Below are 24,556 nucleotides of genomic sequence, written 5' to 3' on the forward strand. Positions count from 1 at the left end.
CCTCAACGTCCCATTTTTCTTTTATATTGTTCCCTTTTTTTAGTGTTGCCTCTAGTGTTGAAAGTGCTGTTGATTTGTGCTTTGTTAAACTGATGCATGATTCAGAAAGCAGCCCCTGGGAGGGAATGACAGGATAAAGAGTGGAGAAAGAAAGAAAAAAAAAAGAGAACAAAAAAGGCTTTGTGAATAAAATTACCCGCTGCTAAGGAAGCTTTAACACATATTGTAATTTGTTTGGTGTTTGTCCATTTGTTTGTTTGTTTGTTTGTTTGTTTGTATCTATTTAGACTGTTGTGAATGCTGTCATTCAAACTCTGGTGTGGACCAAACCACTATATAAAGACCCCTTGAAAAAGACAACACACCAGTATGTGTTTCTAGTTTATATGTAGTAGGTATGTGATATTCAAAAGCAATATGATTTAAAAGGCTAAAACTACTACTTTTAACAATTAATTATTTTCACAATCTATCTGCTGGTGTGATCCTCTAAGATCCTATGGGAAACATAGTAGAGACTTTCTTGATGATTATCCCGTTTCTGCCTGTCCATCATATTTAATGACATATGAAGTCCAGTCTCAACTAGTAATGGTCATAATGCTACCTTTTGTATCTTTGTCAATACCAGAGAAGACAAATAAACACATAAGGCTAAGTAACAAGCAGTATGACTTGCTATCAGACACTGGAATAAACTTAAAATGGAATAAAATTTAAATCCATCCATCCATCCATCAGTACATTTATTAATCATTATGTTGTGTAATTTCAATACAGATTTATTGTTCACAGTGTAGCCTCAAGGAAAAAAATAGGATGCATCTCCCAGTCGATAGTGAATTTACTGCGTCTTTTCAGATTTTAAAATGTCAATTTTCTTTAGGTCTCGCGCTGAGTAGCCAGCCTGTGATAATAACTTTATTAACAGCATGACGATGCCACACTGTAATGAAGTCAGCACTGAGTCTGGTTTGTTATTTGCTAAGAAATAATTATGGGTCAACTGGGCGCCATTATTTTGAAACCCTGCCTATGGTTTGTTCTAAATGTCATTGAACTGATCACACACACCAAACTACAGGTGTAAAATGGGACCTAAATGTCCTGAAAAAAAAAAAAAAATATTCAGAGATGCCAGAACAGAGACTCCAGATAATGTGGAAACTTACACTTCTGAGGAAAAACTTGAGGGAACTTTTGAGCATGAATGTTTTCACTAACTTTCAGATCTTTTCTGTGCATTTCATGGTTTGATTCAGTGAATGGAGTGAGCTGAGGTGGAACATGATCTGTTTGCTGAAAGCTAGAAAAAGTACCTTTGAGCATAGATTAGTGGCAGCTTGGAGGGGACTTATGACCGAGTCCCGTGAGGCTTCCTGAGGGGGGCACTGTGGGAGTATGTGGTGTCAGTCCCCATCTGGCACAGGTTCACACTGCACTGCATATTTGTGAGCTCCATAATCCAAAATTGTCTGTCGGAGCTCATGTTGGATTTCCAGCCAGCACGTTGTGCCAAAGTTCTTTCCTGAGGGATGTACGGTACTTTACACCCTCTGCCTGGGTGTGATCTCATTATGGCCTCATTGTCTGGCTGTTAATATACAGTGATGCTAAGGGGGGGGTGTCAGGTCACAGGATTGACTCAGAGGTTTCACCGTGGATGTTAATTGGTGCTCCAGTCAGCCAGGGGCAACTCTCTGGCTGCAGTGTAATTGGGAAAAGTGGAGAGTTGGCCAGACTGGTCAGTCCTCTCCCTCTTATCCTGTCCGTCTTTTTCATAATTAACTTGCACTCAGTCTCTACGTCACACGGACAATTTGACATGAAAGAAATGGAGACAGAGGAGAGAAAGAATGTTTCAGAGAGAAAGAGAGGGGGACATGTGAAGGGACTTTCAATTCAGCTAGAAGGAAATATGCCCACAGTTTCCAAGTAGATAATGAAGTGGTAATTATGATATGTCACTGTTCCCCCACACAGCCTTAATAAATGGCCCTTTTTATCTCAGAATCTCTCATTCTTTCTAACTAGTGTTATCGTACTCTAATCTGAACACATTATACTGAATGCATATGAAAAATGACTAACAAGACAAAATTAAGAAATATAAAAACTCAAATCAAGGACACTCAAACTACAGGACATTTTGTTTGTCTTAATATGAAAGCAGGCTGCGCAGACGTTCAAGTGGTGACAAAGTTAGTGACGGCTGAGTTTCGGTAATTTTGACAAAAGACAAACCTTGAAAAAGTTTTGCTGTCAAATACATGTGTGGCAGAATTAAATTTCCTCACTCCTCCGTCCCTCCAACTCGATACAAGCAGACAGGATAAAGGAGTCATACTGCTACATCATAAAGTCTATGAACGTCAGATTAAGTCTAAAGACACAATTCTCTCTGCAAATTTTCATTGCACTTCATATGTTTGTGTCAACCAGCCAAAAGGACTCAAAGGGAATTGATAGGTCATTCTCAGAGTAAAGATTAGGGATGCTACAATGAACAGTTGGCGGCTTCAGGACAATCTAGACCTGACAGACATCTCATAATACTATAAGTTAATACAATACAAACCCACGGTAGCTCATGCGGCACATGAAAGATACACTTGGCCACATGACAGGAAAGAACCAAGACAGATTAACGAGGCACCATGATGCCACTCTGTGTTAACTGAACGTCAATCTACATTGTCGTGATCAGTGAGACTCAAAGAAACATGTCCAGCATTACAAAGTGGTGGTGTAACTTTATGCAGTTTAAGGACCACAATGCAAATCAGTCTCGTCAGCATGCATTAACACATATCACAAAGTAAATAAACTGCAAAACGAATGTAAAGTTTTGCTGTGCTCCAGTAGTGTCCAGTGTTAAGAGAGTTCAGTATGTGAATTACATGCTAAATGTTAAACACCTTAAACCTAGTACGTGTGAACGTGGCTCTACATAATCAGACCAAAATCAAATCAAATCAAATCAAATCAAATTTTATTTGTATAGCCCAAATTCACAAATCACAGTTTGCCTCAGAGGGCTTTACAATCTGTACAGAGACGACACCCTCTGTCCTTCGACCCTCGATTCGAGTGAGGAAAAACTTGCCCCAAAAAAGGCCCTTTTAACAGGGAAAAAATGCGGAAGAAACCTCAGGGAGAGCCACAGAGGAGGGATCCCTCTCCCAGGACGGACAGACGTGCAATAGATGTCGCATGTACAGAGCAGATCAACGAGATCACAATGTATTCAATTATAAGCGATGGTTGACAGGAGTGAAAGTACACAAAGATGTATTACAGCAATAATGATGAAATGCACATGGAAATGTGATTACTAGTGATAACAGTAGTAATGATCAATGGCAAGGATGGTATGTAGCAATGCAGTACGATAATAGTAGTGGAACGTATGTAACAGAGATGTGACTAATATTAGCGACAGTAGTGGTGGGTGTCAGGCAGGGTCATGGCAGTAGGTGCATCCACGATCAGGCAGGGCCATAGCAGTAGGCGCATCCACGATCAGGCAGGGCCATAGCAGTGGGCGCATCCACGATCAGGCAGGGCCATAGCAGTGGGCGCATCCACGATCCACGACCCGGGCGCGGCCAGGATCCAAGGGAGCCTGTAGGACTAGAAAGCACAAGGACTCTGGGGAAGAAGCAAGTCAGTGACATGCAGAGATGGGGCATGTATACAGGCATAATGTATACAGATGGAGAGGAGAGGAGAGGGGAGGAGAGAGAAGCTCAGTGTGTCATTGTCCCTCGGACTAGGCCTATAGCAGCATAACTAAGAGCTGGTCCAGGACAGGCCTGGGCCTGTCCTGGACCAGCCCTAACTATAAGCTCTATCGAAGAGGAAGGTCTTAAGTCTACTCTTAAAGGTAGAGAGGGTGTCCGCCTCCCGGACCAAAACAGGAAGATGGTTCCACAGAAGAGGAGCTTGATCAGCCCTGCATTACAACAGTGCAGGAGACTGTTGCTCCAGGTAGGCCAGTTTGAGTAACATATCCAATGTGAGGGCTTTCAGGTGCCAAAACATTGCACAACAGTTAAAATTTCCATAAGAAAGTTTCAGAGCCCTCTGTTTTGGCTACTCCGTTGCAGACAAGACAAGTGTCATCCATATAAATGGGCTGCATTTTTTCATGCAAGACTGAAATCAGTCCTTTCATGACCTTACAAATTCTGGAGGACTGATGATTTGAACATATGCTGATCCTACATACAGATGGTTGCTCTGAGGTTGTGCTAAAATCAAGAATGATTTGCTTATATTCAGTGTATTCCATGTATAACTGTGCAGCAGCAAGTCTGATCTCAAGTAATTTGATCTGAAAACCAGCGATTTCTACTTCTTTCAAACCTTTGAACACTTGCCGCAGCCTACTTATTTCTAAACTGAACCAACTTATTCAAAGATCTTTTGTCAAGTAAAACTTATCTTACTCCACTGGCAGATGAATTAACTTGTTTTTAGTCTGTCTCTTCTCAAATCAAACATTTATTTCTCATATTCAGATAGTTAATATTTACAGTTCAATGAAACAACGTGAAGGCTTTAAATGTCAACACCTGAATATGTCAGTACTGAATGCATTGTGGTATAAATACAGTACAGTACACACAAGAGAAACAAGCCTAGTTTCTATTGCTTCTAAGAAAATCTATTTCTATATCTGTAAAGCCTCTGTGATAAAGGCTTCATGAGAAGTGCTGACTGCTATAAGCACTGAATAAAATACACCACTTAGAAGACAAAGAGATGATGGCCTTGAGAAACTTTCAGTCCATCAGTAAATCAGTACATCCTCCACATTGTTGTATTAAATATTGGTTCATAAAGACACAAGACACAAAGTCAAAATGACAAACCATCGTCAAATCATTCAAGCAAATAAGAGGAGAGCATAAAGTCATGCTTCGCTTTCCTAGCCTGGGAACAGATGAGTTGGTATGTAAACTTTTATAGTCAACCAAAATCTGTTTCTAAACACATTTCAGGTGAGAGCTTCTGAATCTTCACTCATATTAGATCTGTAATGCCGAATTCCTAAGTTTGATTCCAACTTTCAAAAGGCAAGGGCACTGCTGCAGTGCTGGTGTTTTGGTTTAACAAGTGTTAACCGGCGACTTTTGGCCAAATATGTCTGTGGTTACCACGGACAGAAGTTAGCTTGCTAATATTTGTAGTGTGGAGTTGATTACATTAGCAGCATCAGCATTTTGGTCGATGTCCACTGATATACCCCCTTGGAAATCCATAACGAACAGGTTCCAGGCTGATTTGCATTTACAAACTGGCCTGGCAATGCCAGTCTATCATTTTCCAGCTTTCATGGGTTCTCCCCGGTACTCCAGCTTTCTCCCACAATCCAAAGACATGCAAAAAGTTAGGTTAATCGGTTACTCTAAATTGTCCATAGGTGTGAATGTGAGCGTGAATGGTTGTTTGTCCCTACATGTCTTTTCTATGAACTGATGAACTGGGGACTTATCCAGGGTGTATGCCGCTGCTCGCCCAATGTCAGCTGGCATCGGCTCCAAACTTATTTTAAAATCGAGGCTGAAGAGTTCATTGCACCACAGCACACAGCTATGTCACTTAATTGCAGTGTCATTCAGACACCCAGAATGGTGTCATCATGTTGGTGTGCAAATTAATTTAAGATCACAATCACAAGCTATTTTGTGATTGAGGCAATTGATTTACTTAAAAAAATCTCATTACTTAAAAGCCATCTTTGTACAAGTTTCCTAGCTTTACCTTACAAAGTCTTTAATGACTTTGAACAGCTCTACTGATGAAGCCTGGAGAGCTTTGTGAGGTCATAAATCCAGAGACATAGTGCTCAAATCCTCAAAGTCTGAATCTTGCGCCATCTGCCTTTGCTGTATGGCCTTGATGGCTGTGCAGGCACACATGCACATACAGCATTTTAAGTCTTCTACTCCTTGGGGTTTGGAGGGAATTTGCATGAAGGATCACCTTGAGATCAATAGGCTTCAAAACCAGTTTAATCTCATTTGCTCCACTGAGCTTCTGACTGGCACATGTCCCCTTTCTCTTGGCTAATTCATTGCTACTGGCATGAAAATAACTGCTAAATCCTTTTAAAAGCAATGTATCTTCACAATAGCAGCTCTTATCTATTTTAGATTCTGCCAGCCTAGAAGTGTAATTTAACATAGACACCATTTTGTGGCTTGCGAATACAGCAGTTTAGAATTTCAATATTTGTGTGATAATATCCATCTTTCCTGCACTAGGGTCATTTTATTTAACACTAAACGTACTTCTCGGTTATTTGACTATACGCATGGCAATGTCAGTTGGTCTGTCCACCATTTTGTTCAAGACAAAACATCTCTCCAACTTTATGATAGATTATTACCATCAAATTTTTTATCGCAGGGTTATTTTTATTTGTGTCTACTTGCATCTCATCATTGACTTTGTATGTAATCTAGTTGCACAAATATTTGCCTCGCGTTTGGTCTGAACACACCATTAGACTGCTGACATGAGCTCAAACCACTGGTTTGCTTATGGACAACTTCACAAAGCTGAGAATGTGATTGTAGTTGGCTGTACTTAGTCTTATCTCTGTTATAGTCATGAAAAAATCAAATAAACCAATACTTTTAAAGTTTAAGGGATCTTTGGATAGGATGCCAGTTCCTGGGTTCATACTTGTACTACATTATGTACCTCTCACCAAGCTAGCTGGTGCTCTATACTCTGTCAGTCTGCAAAGATGAAAATATGTGGCCTCAAGTGTAATTTCGACTCACACAACTTTGGATTCAGAACAATGTTTGATTGCAGTCATGAATCACCCTCACCCTGTACGACCTTAGATCATTTTTATTTTTAAATCATTGGACTGTAGCAAGGTCCCTTGCTAGAGTTGTTATACTTTGAGGAAAAAGTCTGGACAAAATACACCGTTATATAAAATAAGTATTAGCTTATTGTTTTAGCATATTTTTTTTAATTAAGTACATTTCAAGTTAATAGGTAAAAGAGAGAAAGTTATCTCTGTATTTGTGTCACTTTATGGCACTTTATGTAAAAGTATGTATGTATCAAAAGTCAACTCACTTAGTTCCAGACAGGAAGAGGCAAAGAGTCATATTAAAATACAAGCACAGTTAAGTCACTATGAAGAAGTTGATGAAATGTCTGTAGACAGAGGACAATTTTTCCTCTAGTCTTTTCAATTCCAGCAATTTACACTGAACGCCCTCGTCTCCTTGCTCTTTTGGCATTCAATCAAATTATCCCTTTGAACCTGAATACAGCCGCACATCATAATGATTGTCATTGTTTCTCTCAGCCTTACCCCTAAGCCAGGTAGGAGAACACTTACATAACATGTTTTCCTCTTGTTTTGTTTATCTTTTGTTTCAGTGTATTCTCTGCTGTGAAATAAATAAATCTTAGGCCAACTCAAATGAGCAGAACTTTTGATTGATGGAATTTATATCCTCCTGATTCTTAATAAGCTAAGCTAAAGGCTCCTAAAACAACAGCAAACCATGAGTGTAAACTTAACTTCTTTCTTAAGTGACACAGGGAAACAGTGGGAGGCCATTCATTTCTAGTTATCCATTAGTGAGTCTCATCCCTCTGCAGTGTGACATTTTAATCTCCCTATTCAAAGTCAATGGCATCTACTGCACAGTAATTAATATCTAAAGACTGCAGCCTGACGATGTTTTACCCATCTTACTTTGAAGAAGGAGGAAGCTGACAGATATTATTGGTTTATTTTACAATTAACCAGCAGTTAACCAAAGCTGAAATATGAGTAAATGCATATGTAATATCACTTTAGTGTCCTAGTATTTATTACTTTTAAAGAAGTTTATATGACAACAGATTCATGTATAAAACAACAAGTGTGAATTTGAAATTGCTGAAACAATTGCTTATTTCAAAATGTAATGAGAATTTTCTGTCCAAACTGAAGCATTGACACCACTGTGTATTTTTGATCCTGTTTTAATTGAATTCCATCCATATTAGATTTCAGCTCTAACAAAATGATTGTATGACACAGTGGATCCTCAACATGTACGAGTTTCATGAAATCTAAATGTATTTTTATTTAATTCTGACCATAGATTACTCTTATTTATCACTGATTTTCAACGACTATAGCTCTGTTCAATAACAGTTCCATAGCTGATATTGTTTAGCTAACACTGAAGCATTTCTTTATTCAGAATAAAATTAGTGCAATCATTAATTTCTCCTCATTATGACTGACCAACTGAAAACTTAACTCTTAAAATATAAATCGTATCAGATTAAATAAATCAAATCAAGTATTGGTCGGCCTCATTATTAAGCGTATTGACTCATGTTTGTATCAGGGTGACACACCAAATTGAACCAGTTTTTTTCTTGTTAAGAGGTTCTGCTTGCTTGTTTTCTCATACCGCTCACAGTGTTCTCCTGTTGTTGTCATTATGCCCTATTTGTTCTCATTTATTGCACATGATCACATCAGTGTTTATTCAGAGGGCATTAGTCTAAAACCCCAGCGTCAATATGTGGTGAAAGGGGAGCCAGATTGCATTAGAGTGCCGGGATCAATAGTCTCTGGAATACAGCAAGACCCCAGAGAGGTGGCTGGGCAGCCCTGACTCTCTCACCACAAATAATGAGAAAGTGACTTATTGGTTTTATGAGTTTTTCATCATTTTTTTATGAGTTCAGATTGGCCTCATTTTGAGTGATAAGAACTTAGATCCTGACCTTCTATTTCATTAAGTTGGTTCTGCTTAATAAGACTTTGGTGTCTGATGTAGTGGAAGGAACCAGCTTGTTCTCTGCGGCTCGTTTATTAAGCCATGGCATCTCTTCTCTTTCTCTGGGTTTTCGTCTGTGCTGAAAACCCATAATAAAGCAAAAGTAGTAACTGTCCTCCTCTGCCTTCTGTTGTTTCAGGGTTGAAATTACCATCAAAGGCACTGGCGCTTCAACAAATTTCCCCCTAGTTGACCCTTGCTGCTCCCCTGACGTGTTAGTGTCACAAGAAGCTCCTAAAGGCCTTTTGACAGTAAACAAAGAACAAATAAACTGACTAATGCCCCAAGAAGATTTGGCTTAGCACACAAGCATGAAACCCCAACAGTCCTCGTTATGTAAGTGAACTTGTTAAGTTGGTTAAGTTCATGCAAACACATTATTCATGCTCTACAAAGTCCTGAACATAGCCTCATTAAAGAGGACTGGCCTTGCATAACAGATTCTAATTCTGACCAAAACTTGTAATGGAGCCGTTTATTTGTGAGCTCTGTCCGTTCTCTCAATGTTTCATTTATCGTTTTAGTGTGTTTCTATCCACTGTTACTGTTGTTTGTTACAGGTCAACCATTCATTTCCTGTGATAAGTTTAAGTGTTTAGAGCAAGGCAAAGTGTATCTGGTTTTTGCTCTTTAAAGTTCCTAAATTCAGTCAACTGTAATGAAAATTGTGCAAAATTGTTAAATTAAACTCAGCTCATGTTAGAGTCATGCAGGAAAAGTAACAGTTGCTGCAGTTTTGATACTTGCGCCACTTGCAGACAACAATTGTTACATTATTCATTTTTTGAGTTTAGTGTTTTGAGGTTTTCAACCATGTTTCTTATGTTTGGACATCATTTTAGTTATTGATGCCCTGAAGTATTTTTGTTTCTCTTCTGGAGCAATAGCAGCTGAACCAAGTTTCTAAACTCAACTCTACCTTACTCGACACTAATTGGTTCAGCTCAACTCAATGTCAAGTGAAAAACACTTGAGAAACAAAGCATGCACTATATCAGAGAAATAATAAATAACTGGTGTCTGTCTGACTCTGCTGCCTTTATCTCCACCATGTGCAGTAGCTGTAGCTTGCATGTGGCTTGGCCTGTTGAGACAAGGAGCAGCCAGCTCTAGCACTAGCCAGCCTCCTAAATGAGACTATTGTATCCCTTCCATCAATGCTGTCTCACAACATCTTCATGTTACACAGCCGTATCATGAACTTTGATCTGGGAAATTACATCTACAACCCCATAAGGATCTGGCTAACCCTCTCACAGAGCAGCCTTTGTGCTCATGTTACTCAAGCCTCCATCTCTGTAAAGGCTCACAGATAAGTTTTAGGATTATAGCAAGCTAATGGCTATGTGTGTGTATGAATCAGGTGACAGCATCATTATACTTTACTATACTCTGTACAGTCTCTCATTGTCTTTATCATATGTTTATGTGACATTTGAGACATGAGCACTGACATGAAATGTTTAAGATCATGACCAGCTTTTTACATTATTTTCTGCTCATATTTTTTACCTTTCTTTTGGCCACTTCGTCTTGACACGTGAATATGTTAATTGCAGCTAGAGGAAGTACGTACATGTGCAGTGCTTGAGTGGACTGCAGGATAGCCAAATATGAAGTATAAATGTGTCAGCTACATGCCTAAACCTCTAAAAATAAAGCAATAGACAAATGTAAATCCTCTCTTAGTGCCATTGGTGTTAATGAGTAAATGCAGTCACGTGCTTATGTTCGTGGAGACGAGGTTTATACACTCAGCACACTCAGCAGGTGACAGTCTAATCTGTGAATAAATAAAGTTACCAGATAGCAGTATTACAGGAACATCCAGTGTCCTTTCATGTGACAGAGTTATCATCAGAAGTGACAGTGCTTTCCTAATTCTATCAGACTCCGCAATCTTAAATGTATCAGCAAAGATATGGGTGAGAAAATGAATGAAAAGCATAAAACGTGAAAGAATATTCACATTTTTGTACGTATGTGGCTGCACGTTATTGCAAGTCAGCATAAATGGCTGCATCAGCATCATCATTAGTCTCATAAAAGTCATTACATTTCTTTAAGTTATATAGAAAATAGGGTTGCCCCCTAATGCATTTTGTCTTGACTTGCATTTTGTCAGACAAATAATTTTTTCAAGCTGTGTTATTGTGGACATAGTAACACAAGATAAAAAGTGTACAAGAAATAAGACTTTTGGACCAAGCTGAACAGGTTGATCAAGAATGACAATAATGTTTAGTTGCAGGTTTGTTTTATAAACTGATCCTAAAGTGCAGTTATACTGAACAAACCTGTGTCTTTGTCACTTAAGCCATGACATGATCATATGAAGCCAGCAGCAGAATGTGGTGTCTGCTGTAATATTAATCACGTTAGCCAATTAAAAAAACAGAGCTAAATGTGTCAGTCACTTTGCGTCTGATGTGAAAAAAAGGATTTTTTGTAAAAACAACATGACAATGTACCTGACCATAACTAGGTCTGCAACTATTCAGTGTTTCCCACACATTGACTAATTCGTGGCGGTGCACCACAGAATCAACACCGACCATCACATATTGCGTTTCATTATAAATATTCTATGTGCTGAATACAATGCTGTCAGTGTTTTTATGCTGGAGACCCGACCCGACTCTTAAGCAAACAAGCGATTGCTAGGCCTTCTTTAGATAGTTAACTAGTTGCAATTTGATGTTAACATGCAGTTGGGTTGTTGAGGTCAACACACTATACACGGATCAGGCATAACATTATGACCACCTGCCTGATATTGTGAAGGTTCCCCTTGTGTAGCCAAAACAGCTCTGACCTGTCAAGACATGGACTTAAGACCTCTGAGGGTGTCATGTGGTGTCTGGAACCAGGGCGTTTTATAGTGGATCCTCTGGGTCCTGTATGTTGGGGGGTGGGGCCTTCATGGATCAGACCTGCTCCAGCACGTTTTACAGATGCTCGATCAGATTAGGATCTGGGGAAATTCGAGGCCCGGTCAACACCTTGGGCCCTTTATTGTGTTCCTCGAGCTGTTCCTGAGCAGTGCTTGCGGTGTGTCAGGGCAAATTGTCCTGCTGGGGGTCCACTGCCATCAGGTAGCGTTGTTGTGATGAGGGGGTGTACTTGGTCCACAACAGTGTTTGGATGGGTGGTGCGTGTCAAGTGGCATTCACATGAATGCCAGCACCCAAGGTTTCCCAGCAGAACATTGCATTGTGATGAGATGATCAATGTTATTCACGTCACCTGTCAGTGGTTTTAATGTTGTGGCTGATCGGTGTATGTAGCTGCTGTGAATCAAATAAACTTCTTATAGATAATGTTATGTTATTTTTTTACTCTTACACTGAATGTTTGCTACTTCAATCCAGATGAGTAGTATTTTCCGCGACTGAAAAAGGCACATGTTGAGGATGCGGACCAGCCTGAACCGGAGGTATCAGTCTGAAACAGAGCTGAACAGTCCCACCAGTGTGATTAGTTATGTTATTAATTTGTTTAGAATATTTTCAGGCTTCAATGAGTGCTGCTCAAGCAGAAAGACAGGGTCAGGAAGAGAAAGAGATAGATCTAACATTACCTAGCATCTAACGCACATTTAAGATCCCGCAAATATTTGACATTTTTGCATGAAAAATCAATTGTTGCAGCTATAACCATGAATAATCAATATTAACTTTTTAATTTTGAATAAAGTAGGATCAAATTTGTTTTATGTGTGTGTGTGACGTAAATGGATGTACCTAATTGTATCCATGAGTGAGTGTGTTTTGTCTCACAGTGACGAGGTGTGAATGAAATTGGGAAAACATAGTTTCCCTGCAGGGATTACCAATGAGCTTCAGCTGCTGACAGCCATGTTAACACTGAAACAAGTACACACACAGAGACACACACACACACACACACACACACACGCAAGCACATCTACACGAAGATACAGAATACACATACAAGCCCATCATAATGTGCTCTTGTAAAAAACAAGTACATCCAACTCGACCTCAATGCTGTTAAAGGTAATTTATGGCCAATGTACATTTATTGCCACAACGCTGTTGTGCTGTTGAAGGTCTGTCGTGATCCTGAGTGAAAACATGTGTAAGCAGTGGTCGTATTACCCCATTGTCTGCTAGAGAAATAAGATTAGAGGGTGCACAGCTAAATTTAGCTCCTAAACTCAAAAATAAAACACACACACATGCAAAACAAATAGCTAAAACAAGCAGAGTGGGAGTGACAGGAAGGTCAATCTGAGGGCAAGTGGACTGAAGTGTTTCTACTGCTGTGGTGCCAAAAAGCAGACTCATTTCCTGAGGTGCAATTACACTTTTATCAACTGGAGGACTGGTTTCAGTAATTTGATACATGACAAATAATCTAAACTACATATCTAGTGTATATTTAGATATTTTTAAAGATGTGATGAACATATGGTAACACTGACATTTTATACTATATTCATTTCCGTTTGTTTAAAATGTCAACACCAAACCTTTAAAAAAGGTCTTAAATATGCTGCTGAAGATGTCTGCCACATCTACATTTCTTGGTTTTAAAATCCGGCCCAATTAAAGGTCTTACTGAATAGCCCTGCCCAACAGGAAAACTGCCTTTTGAGCGCAAGTACACTGAAATACTGACAGTAGAGGACAGTTTGTCATTTTCACAAGCCTACTAGCATAAGACATATTATGTACTTGACACACTATCAACCATAGAAGTAAATTAATATTTTATGACACCTATTCACTGTCACTTAGCATTCAGCTCCTAGCTCAGTTGCAAGGTGTGAGCGATCTTTTGTCTAAGAAGCACCGGTTGACCATGAAAGGTGATCTGCTGCTACCAGCTAATAGAAACATTATCATGTCACGCAGTGAAACAGATGCTCATCAGCTTACTGTAGCAGTTTCAGCATCAGTGTCATCAAATGTCTTTGTAGGGAAATTCAAGGCTAATTTCTAGTTGTGAAAATGGGAAATGTGATCATTAACAGGTCCTCTCTTGAACCTCCTGGGTAGGAAAAGTTCTCAAACTCATGATTCAGTAAATTGAGGTGCTTTGATAGTAAGAAAGTGGGATGATAAAGTTAAGTAATTCAAGAGAGAATGTATAAGGTATATACTGTATACTATTACCCTATTATCGCTTTGTCTCAGTTGCTGTGTGTTTTGCCCACGGGATGTGATAGCAATCGATGAGGGTAGATTTGTTTTCTGGCTAGCGCAGGGCTCCAGCCATGGTTTCTCTGCATACACGCAGTACGTGTATTTGTTTTTGTCATCTTTCGAAGGACAGGAAGACTAAGTTACAACTGTATGCAAGTCATGTGACAATTGATGTAAATTGTTTTGGAGAGGCTGGCACCTCCTGACAATGGGGTCACCCACCCTGCTCTAGGAGAGGAAACTTGGCTTCAACACCCAGACTGACAGCAGGGTGAGATCCTGATAACCAGGACAGTGTGTGTGTGTGTGTGTGTGTGTGTGTGTGTGTGTGTGTGTGTGTGTGTGTGCGCGCGTGCGTGCGTGTGCGTGTGTGTGGCTCTTTTTCTGTCTCTCTCTATTTTTTAAAAAGTAGCACCCACACATAGTGAAAAAAAACAGTTAAATGCAACTTTGCAAAATGCACTAAACTCTGTCTTGACTCACATGGGCAAACAATACAGTGTTTTAAGAGGATCTACAGCATAATGACTGCATCATTTTCCTAAACCTGACCCTAAACATTTTTCAGCCAGTTAACTTGACCTTATTCTGACTCAGTAGTTGCTAAATATTTAATACCATAGAATCCATTTTTTCACAGGCACCCCTCCATCCTGCCACACACATCATATGTGCCAAATATGTGACTTATAAACAAATATCAACATTAAATGAAATAATAAAGGCCTATCATCATATGAAAAAGTCAGCTGTTACTTTGTAAATACACACATGAATATTGAACTTAAACTTCACAATGAATGAAAATTATGTGAGGTTCTTTGGTTAATGGTTGAGTGTATTTTTTTCATTCTAATCAAATATAACATTCTTTAAAACATTTAAAACATGCAGATGAGATGTTCTCGTGTGCGACAGCTAGCTTCCTCTCTCCATGTAATGCCATAAGCTGATCTAGCTGTCACTGTACAATTACATTTAAGTTCTTTGGCTGGCTCAGGTTTGGTTGTCTTCACCTGTTTAAAGCAAGTTATCACTATTTCTTTAAAGAATATGTTCATCCACATTCAGTCATTTTCTACTATCCAAGTCTCTGGAAGCCTCAAGATCCCGAATTGATTTGAAAAGACAATATTTACACCCAACGTGGGTCAAGCTTGTGCATCCACTTCAGATGAAGTGTGTGCTAATGCCACCCCTGCTTTTAACTTAGCAGCAACAGTGAAGATTTCAGCTTTAAAAAGGGTGTAAATTACTGTCTTTTCAAATCAATTTCGGTAACAGACCCTCTGGAGACTTCGATTACACTGGATGAGCTGTATGGAGCCATCTTATGCTTTTTTTTAAGTTTTATAAAAAGTCTCCATGTACTGCAACACTGTTGTGATTTGAAGCTCCAGAAATGTTTTGTGGACTACGAAACTTCACCTGACATTCCATTGACATGGGAATGTGTAGATAATGACTGAATTTGATGACAGTCATTATTTCTGATTTATATGCACTTGATAATCTGCATGTTGCAAAGCAAGTTGAACAATGACAACTAGCATCTGGTCACTGTTGTCATCAATTTTAAGCTACCGCATGACAGCACCTTTAACAGGGTTGGTGGTGATACATTTGAAAACATAATGTTACATTGTAGTTAATGTACATGTTGATTTTGCCTGTCATAAAGGCATCCCAGGGGAGCTACTCTTCTTAATCTCTCTTTTAATTTTAGCGTTAAACCCTCACACTAAACTAATCTCAAACTTTACTCTTATTCTAAAACAAACCTGTGATTCTAGCTAATGGATGTCCTGAATTATAAACTAGAAGCCCTGCTGTCTAGCCAAAATGAGCTCTCTTAGTCCTCACCCCAAAGGTCTAAATGTCTAGCTGGTTTCCACAAGGACAGCAAATCAAGTAGACAGACACACACAAACAGCCATCCAGCAAACAGTGTGGTATAAACCCCATTCCTAATAGGGTCATTCATAATGAAAGGGGCTTTAGAAGTGCCAGCCTTTCACTCAGCAGATAAGGTGGGCATTTATCACCAACAACAGCAGGCTACATTCGATTGGGATTACATAACTCCCAAAAATCAACATGTGGAGCGCCTCGAGATGTTTTGTTTTTTGACCCTTGATGTAATAAATGAGCAGCCAAAAACCCTAAAAGATATTTTTTCTAGTGTGCTCTTGTGAGAGTTGCTCCAGCCCAGTTACTCCTGTCTGGTAACTTTATCAGAGTTAATACACAGCAGGCCTGATCTCTGAAGGCCTCAGGTTCTGAGCAGCCTTAATCCTCAGACAGCTCATATCACACAGGAGCAGACGGAGCAGGTCCAGGGTCAGCGCTTGGCCCCATCAACCCTGTCTCAATCATCCTCCTTGTCAACTCTCAGAGCCAAAAATAGTGTCTCTTTTACCAAGAGGAAACTGAGCCTTCTTCAGAGCCTTGTTTAAACCCTGTGTTCTGTCTAAAAGAAGTATTACCCTGTGCGCAGGACATACTATCGTGAGCACATAATATAAATCATGCAAGTCAGTTGCATAAAAAGTGCAAAAGATACTGTTGGTAAATTTAACCAAATCATAGCAGAAAGGTAGTGGTAATTATGACTCTTTTCCGTTTAAAAAGCTACGTGATAGAAACTGTGACTAGAAAACTTGGACAAACTCCAACCGACAGCTAACATTTCTTCCTTTTACCTAAGATCTTGGTTGTGGTCCAATGTGGTCATTATTGTAACCATGATAACAAAAGTACCCTAACCTTAACCAAAGAGTTAGTTTAACCCAAACCATGACCTTTCTCTAACTATAACCAATTTGTTTTTGTGCCTAAAACTAGATCATAACTATTGTGGTGAATGAGAACACACTGCCATGTGCTATTCTGGGGTGCATGGATCAAAAACTGTATTTTATCATTTAATTTTACAAGAAAATGTCCCGTAATTTGTAAGAATGTGGAAAATATTACAAAGTAGTTTAATCAAGTACCAACTTTTCTATTTCTTTTTGTTTTCCACTTGATATTTAAAGGACCCTGACACACCAATCAAAGAATTAGTGACGACAAAGACATTGCCTCACATCGCCTCCTTAAACTTGTGAACATTAAATGGAAGCATAATTGAGGAAAAAAGTGTAAAAAGAAATGTGCATTTAATTAAAGAATATGGGAATACATTTTTGCTTGGGTGAATGCAATTTGACAGTACTCAGTACCTACAGTACAGTTAAGTGTTCCCTTGACAAATATATTTTACTCTCCACAGTCAGTCTCAAGCTCTTTAAGGAGGCAATTAATAAAGTTGTAGGTTTTTTTTCCCAGTGTCACTGCCATGTCATATTTCTCTCTTTCCCCCAGTAGCAATTACAGAGCATAGTCTGCCATGGTGAATTAAAACCCAGACAGAATAATAAATGCTCTTTTGCATTGGCTGGAGCTTGTTGATTTATTGCCAAGGTGATGGAGAGGTGGTGGAGTTGGCACATTATTTCTATCTCATCTTCCTCCTTCCTTTGTCTAGCCCTCCTTCACCTGCTAATAATGTTGCAGGCTGTGAACCTAGAAGTTATGATGTACATATAACTCTTCTCACTGCAGCAAGGACAGGTGTATAGGCAGTTGGGAAGCTCATGAATGAACTTGTGGGTGTGTTGAGTGGTGATAATGTGTAAATGTTGTGTGTTTATTTCAGAGGGAGAGACCATGTATCTGTGTGTGTGTCCGTGTGAAAAGCTACTTATGAGGTTATTTTGCATGACAAGTGCATATAATGGAGTGATGTGTGTGTTTGTGTGTGTGAATATGAGTAGACTGGAACAGTTATTGTCCCCTTCAAATATTTATGAGGGGTTGTTCTCATATATTTATAGTCTAAAGGCTGAAGGCTCCGCAGCCATTTCTCATCATCCCAGTTGACTCAGTCAAGGTGATAGGGAGAGTAAAAGACAGAAAGAAGGAGAGAGAAAAAGAAAGAAACTTAAATGGTTAAAAGAATCAAGACAGACAGGCATGCAGACAGACAGACTGGAGGGAAATATTTTACAAATGGCTAAATATTTAAAACTGGAGTGCTTTTGGAGAATTTATAGGACAGTAAACATTTCTGAAAAGACAGACTCCACTTCATGATGAGTTTGCAGATTTTTATCATCAATCATTCATCTCTTTGCTGTACTGGTCTGGGGCCAGATCTACAAAAAAATCTATCAACATGGAAACTCCCCTTAAGCAACCTCACATTCCTCAGTTTTTAAGATGCCTCATGTTTGAACACTTTCTTAAATACCAAGTGCTGATGATGTACCAACATCTTTCCACATGTGTATACTAGTTCAGTCAGATGGTTCTGCAGAACATGATTTATGCCCAATGTCAACGTTCAGTGTCAGTGTTAGATTTAATGTTTCGGCATTATGTAACAGGGCAAAACAATGGTATGGAAGCTGTGAAGATGAGGGGTGATAGAGTGCTCCTGACTTTCATGTCCCTGAAACACCAACATTTCTTTTTTTAAACATGTTTTAGTTAACCAAACTTTAGACACACCCTAACCATGTTTTATTTACCATAACATCAATCTTTCCCTCTCTGAAAAGGTTATATACGTCACTCATGACCGCTAGATAGAGCACCAGCATGTCAGACCAAAACAAATGTGTGCATCATTCAATCAATAAAGTTGGACCAAAACAATGAAAGATCTCAGATCAAACTGTCAAAATAGGCAGTGCTAAGATTCTGTTACTTCATAGCCTGTCTTGCTTAAAATGGTTGTAATGTTTTTTAATTAACTTCACAAATACACTTCACACAATAAATAAATAGACTTTGCTGGGGACCAGTCTACATATCAGCTAAGTAAACAAAATCCCCACTTCTCTTAAGCCCAGTCTACATACCAACCAAGTGCAGCAAAAAGCCTCTGAAAAGTTTAATGTGATGGACTGCGAGTGCGACACAGCATTTGTAATTTACAAGTAGCCCCTGAATGCAACATATAAGGTGCAGTCAGTCAACAGAAGCTGCAGCAGATTTACGTCAAGCCTACACAGAAAAAAGTAGGTCCAGTTTGAGTAGAAACACATTTTTCACACTTTTCGTCCTTTTGGTGACCGGGCTGAAACAGAGTTTCCGACACTTCAAGGTGGATGAAAGCAAAGCGATGAAATGTGACTCAGCAGTGGCAGCGGTTGGTTTGGGGATTGTAACCCAAGACCGTAGATCATGGCTCGGTTTCATGATTGTTACACCCCAGTGGCCATTACCAGAAACTGAAGAAATTAATATTATTATTAATGACTGTTCAGAAACACTACCATTGAACATAATCCAGGGTTTTCTAGAATCATCAAATATCTACATTTTGCCAGGCAATATGATTGATTAGCCATATTAGAATACATTAACACAAGACGAATCTGCACATATTTGCATAATTTAAATCACCACAGTTCTGCTCGAAAAAATAGCAGCATTTTGCCCACGACTACAATCTCCGTTTGGCAGTCTGCAGTGTGATTCTCAGGAATGCCTGGCTGGGGAGTAAGTTACAGCATAAAACAAGGGACCCACTGTAAGGGATTTAACACTCTGATGGCCCACTGCTCGTCCCGAGGAATATGCAGCAAGAGGTACAGATGAATCAGTCAACACAACATCTGCACGCTAATCTGCAGAGGCCTCCTGCACCGGGAAAAGCTGCCATTAGCACACTTCCCACTGGACACCAAGAGATGTGTAACACATACACACGTGATAATGCACACACACATTGGTCGCATTCACATACACTTAAGTAATATGATCTTTCGCTACTCTTGGCAGAAACCTAAATCTGTGAACCACCATCTGAATGACGGACCCGGGTCACTTTATCAGGTTTAAGGATTAAGAAAAACCAGATAACAAGGTAGGTTTCTAATGGAGAAACCTGATTATTCGGAAATGCTTGAGCTTATCCAGGATTCTTAGTGTTGTCTTGTACTGAAGCCAAAATAATTCAACCCAAACTCTGACTGTAAGTGAACAAAACTGCACTGATTATAGTGTTATTAGCTGAAACTTTAAAGCATTAAATACGTTTGTTTCAACAGTTGACAATTTCAGGTAGAAAAATACTAATTTGCAACTTAAATATGCAAATACTTGTTCAAAATAGGTAATGGGGGAATTGTTAAGTATCACTGCCGTGTAAACTTGGATTTAACAGTAATCGGAAAATTACAGCAGATGATCATTATCTGCTGTCCTTCCTAAGCCTGGTATCTCACAGTAATCTAGTTCCTTGCATATATGTAAATGTAAATCAGCTTTCTAACTCATCCTCATCCTCTGGTCCTCTGTCCCATAGTCTGGTGTTGCTTTGGATGCAAATTTCTTTCATAATGTCATCTGGCTGAATATCAACACTGTTTTGCAGTTAACTATTTTGCATTTGTTCTTACAAAGCTGCTGCACAGGCCTGATCAAATAATATGTCAAATAAAAACCAGTTACTACATAATTAATTTAAAATGTTTATTGATGAAGACAATCTGTTTTTTGTTTATTGTGTTTGAGCTCATCGAGTACAAAGGGCACCTTTTCTTTTCCAAGCCTGAGTGCATCGGTAAACTCCTGAGAACTGTGTGATATTGTTTCTCCCTCCGGATTTCTAGGCAGAAGTTCTGAATCTTCCAAGAACTGCCAACATGCTGAAACCACTCGGGCAATCAGAGCTTCATTTCTGGAAACAAACAGTCACTGATCCGTCTTTCAGAGCCAGCCATGGGTACATTGTGGCTTCAGACTTTCCCCTCGTGATTATGTAACTGATTCAGGATCAGCTTAACGCTGCAGCTAATGTGGGCACAGGAGAGCTGGTGGTCATTATTGATTATTGCATCGTCTAGGGAAACAGAGGCACAAATTACGGGCGGACTACATCCATCTTCACCGGTGCCTGCAGAAACCTGAGGGAGGTAAAGCTGTACTTCACTGTGATGAACCATGAAGACAAATGAAGGGATGTGCCGGGGGGCTACAAAGGCTCCAGGCAGCCCCTCTGGATATTGTTTATATAGGTCAGAAATATATCAGCACAGCCATGCACCAGATTTAGCAGATTCCTCCTATTGTTTGCATCAACACAGGAGCATGAGAGGCCATCAAATGAGTCTTGCTAGAAAGCGAGAGGCTTCAGCAAAGTCCTTTGAAAGTCAGAGAAGAGCCTCTCTGTAGGAGGAAATGATGTTGCACTCTATTGTTCAAGGACATGGGGGGTTCACTACTCCACAGTAATTGGTTGGACATATTTCTGTAAGCTTTCTGCAGGGACCACATTAACACAGGATGACTACCATGTCTAATTATTGTCTCAGCAACCCATTGTTAGCAAGCTAATGAGCTTGTGTGAACACAAAGCTCAATTATGCAGTACACACAATGATAAATGGGGGGAGGAAAAAAGTTTGGGTCAGGATAGCAGTTGGCAAGGAAAGACAACCTCCAGCTAGTCATAATGAGTTTGCTCAAATCAGTAATGATAACATTTCAGTGGAAATGAGGCCTGAAATTATTAATAGAAAGGAGCTCGAATAGCAACACTTCCCCACAAATAACTGAAAAGACCACATTTTCAGCCTGGACAAACATTACCGAGAATCTGCTCAGCTTTTTATGCAATAATGAGGCACTTGTGGATCAACACAATGACAAAAAGATCCATGCAAAATTCCCTGGCACTGATCATGTGTAGTATTGTATTGTATTGTCCTGAACTCCAAGCAGTATTTGCTGTTTATGTGCAATTTAACATCAGACCTGCCAGCCTGTACGCATTTTGTGTAGCAGGTTTTAATTTTGACAACAAAGTACGTTATTGCGTTTTGTCACAGTACGCAAAACCTTGTGAATTTGACCAATTGAGCAGCTGTACTCAAGTCTAACAGCAGGAGACAGCAGCAAAACCCCAACAAGTGTGTAAAGCCTGCCGAAAAGAAGATGAGGAAGACTTCGACCAATCATTGTGCCGGATTTGTTTCTCTTCCTGCACCTTCACCCATCTCCAAAACAAACATTTGCAAGCATGGATGATTGACACAATGCGTAATGTCATGGGAGACTGGCTTGGATCCAAAAAATTGACAGCAACACACTCTTGATTTTATCCCTCTGCTTCTCCAAAGCGATACACATTTTTTCCACATAAGGTGGTACTCCAAAACTTCTTTCTTGGCAGGTCAGTGACATAATCATAACAGTTTGTATGATCTAAAATGCAATTAGAAGCGAGAAAAAGAGAAAAGTTCAAATTTGGTACACGTTCAAAAACAACGGCAGCAACAAGAATAGCACAGTCTGTACTTCTCCTTTCCTTCCTGCCATATTAAAACAATCTGTCTTCAGAAGGAAAATCATCCTGATGACATCATCAGGAGTTTTGGCTGCAGTCATCATAAGAATATAAAACACTTCAGAAGGACTTGATCATGTATCCCCATATGATCCACAGGAAGTGGATACTGTTGCAATGGTTAGACACCAATATGTTTTAGGGATATGATAAATTTCCCAACCTGTTGCATAGTAGAAAATAACTATACTGTTATTGCATAAAACACTGAATCGTCCTTCATCTTTCTTCTAACATTACAGCATTGTCACCACTCCCTTGTCTTGTGATAAAATATGACTCCCTAGTGGAGACCTTGGCAGTCCAGTCCACCATTGTCCACCAACTCACATCTGGGTTATAAAAATACACCTTTTATGTCAAGGTAGTCTTGTGTAGACCACCAGCTCTTTTCAAGCATGATTATGTGGAGTCACTGACACTAAATGTAAGATTTCCCTGGAACTGAACAATGTATTTATGATCCCTGCCACTCCAGGTAATGATAATTCTAGTTTCATATGAATTTAAGATAATGTGGGTTTCTTTCAGAGATATCAGACACTGAAATTAAGTTCCTATCCGCCCTTTAAAGGGGGAACAAACCAGAACCAAAGAATATTTGAATAGTTTGAATAGTTTGACATTTTGTACATTTGTTTACTCGCTCTCTTGCCGAGAGTTAGGTGAGAATACCAAACCACTCTCATGTCTATGTGATAAACACTGTCAAGTAAGTGCTGGACTATTTTTTGCACAGGTGCACTTCTTTCTTGAAGTTTCTACAGATTGTGTGGCAACTTAACCCGGATGACAAGTTCTTAGGAAGTGACTGATTATTGACCAAGAAATAGTCTGGCACCTAAAGGATTTGTTACCACAAGACAGTCAGGCTAGCTGTTTCCCCTGTTTCTAGGCTAAACTAAGCTAATTGGCTGCTAATATAGCTTCACATTTACCATTACTAGTCAAAGAGTTGTATCAATCTTCTCATCTAACTCTCTGCAAGAAAGCAAATAAGTGCCTAATGTCAAACTACTGCTTTTAACGACTAATAGAACATCCAACCCTTACCCTTTCAGTCATAACATTCACAAGGTCAGTGATCCAGCAGCTTTGTTGAAGGAACCAAGACAGCGAGAAAGACAGCTGTGGGCATCTTGACCTATAATCATTAGGACCTGCTGACCCTAAAACTTTCTCCAGTAATCAAACATGTAATGTGTTTTAATCCAGACATTTGCCACCAGGCCTAAACAATGTCAAGACGACTGGTTCTTGGTGCTGTCACATATATGAGGTGGCATCAAAGGGATGATCTTGTTTTGTTTGTTCACAGTCTGCATCCTCCAAGTCACAGCTCACTCCTTGTTCCCTGAACTAGAGTCGTACAAAACAAGCTTAGCCTTCAACTAGAAGTAGAGGTGATCTAATTTTATCACTGAAGGCTAAATTTAAATGCATCTCTGACTGGAGGGGTGAGGCTTCCTGGCTGCATCCTGTGCGCAGTGTCCCTGTGACTCAGATCTCATGTATACTGTATGATGTGGCAATAAAGGAGAAACCCATTAACTCCTCAAGTAGATGCTGGATTTGCTAAAACAAAGAACTTTAGCTGGCATGAGACATGTGAGACTGTTGTGTTGTGTTCTACAGTCTGTTGCCTACTTATACCTCTGCTCAGATAATCTTTGTATTTTCAAAAGTTGTTCTTGAAGGGGATCAATACAAGTCAAATAAACCATAAAACAGAAATTACAAATTTGACATAGAAAATCTGAAATTACACCTCCTGTGCAGAAGACAGAAATACTGCAAATACTACCTCTCGTTTCTTTATAATATTTTACATACCAAGAGAATGAAGCAAAAATAGCTTCATATTAGTTCAGAAATGTATTGGTTAGGATGTTTACCAAGGTTACTCACAACATCCCTGTCATCACCTGTCATTAAAAACAATTAATCAACTGATAATTCTAAAGGCGAAAAATGTTTGAAAAAGGGGGGGATATTTATTTTTTATTTTTTTTGCTTTTAGCAAGTTTAGGTACTCACAAACTCTAAACTATATGCACAGCAAACAGAGCTCTCAAATCAAGTTAAGTGTGTACACCTAGCTAAAACTAATTTAGTCTAATACAACAGCCCACGCATAAATCTTAACATCATGAAGATATAAT

The 24,556-nt window shown here is 39.3% G+C and overlaps 2 long non-coding RNA genes across 2 annotated transcripts in view; one reads left to right on the forward strand and one right to left on the reverse strand.

Moving 5' to 3' along the window:
* LOC311259052 overlaps window positions 1-24,556 on the reverse strand; it is a 43,889-nt gene that overhangs the window by 9,266 nt on the left and 10,067 nt on the right. The window lies entirely within an intron of this gene.
* On the forward strand, window positions 19,826-21,004 carry LOC311258272. The gene is made up of 3 exons (XR_014622717.1): window positions 19,826-19,910; window positions 20,659-20,771; window positions 20,893-21,004. It is a non-coding gene; the product is annotated as an uncharacterized lncRNA (long non-coding RNA).

This window comes from Pagrus pagrus, assembly GCF_965226575.1.
Source record: "Pagrus pagrus genome assembly, chromosome: 6".
Taxonomy (NCBI): Eukaryota; Metazoa; Chordata; class Actinopteri; order Spariformes; family Sparidae; genus Pagrus; species Pagrus pagrus.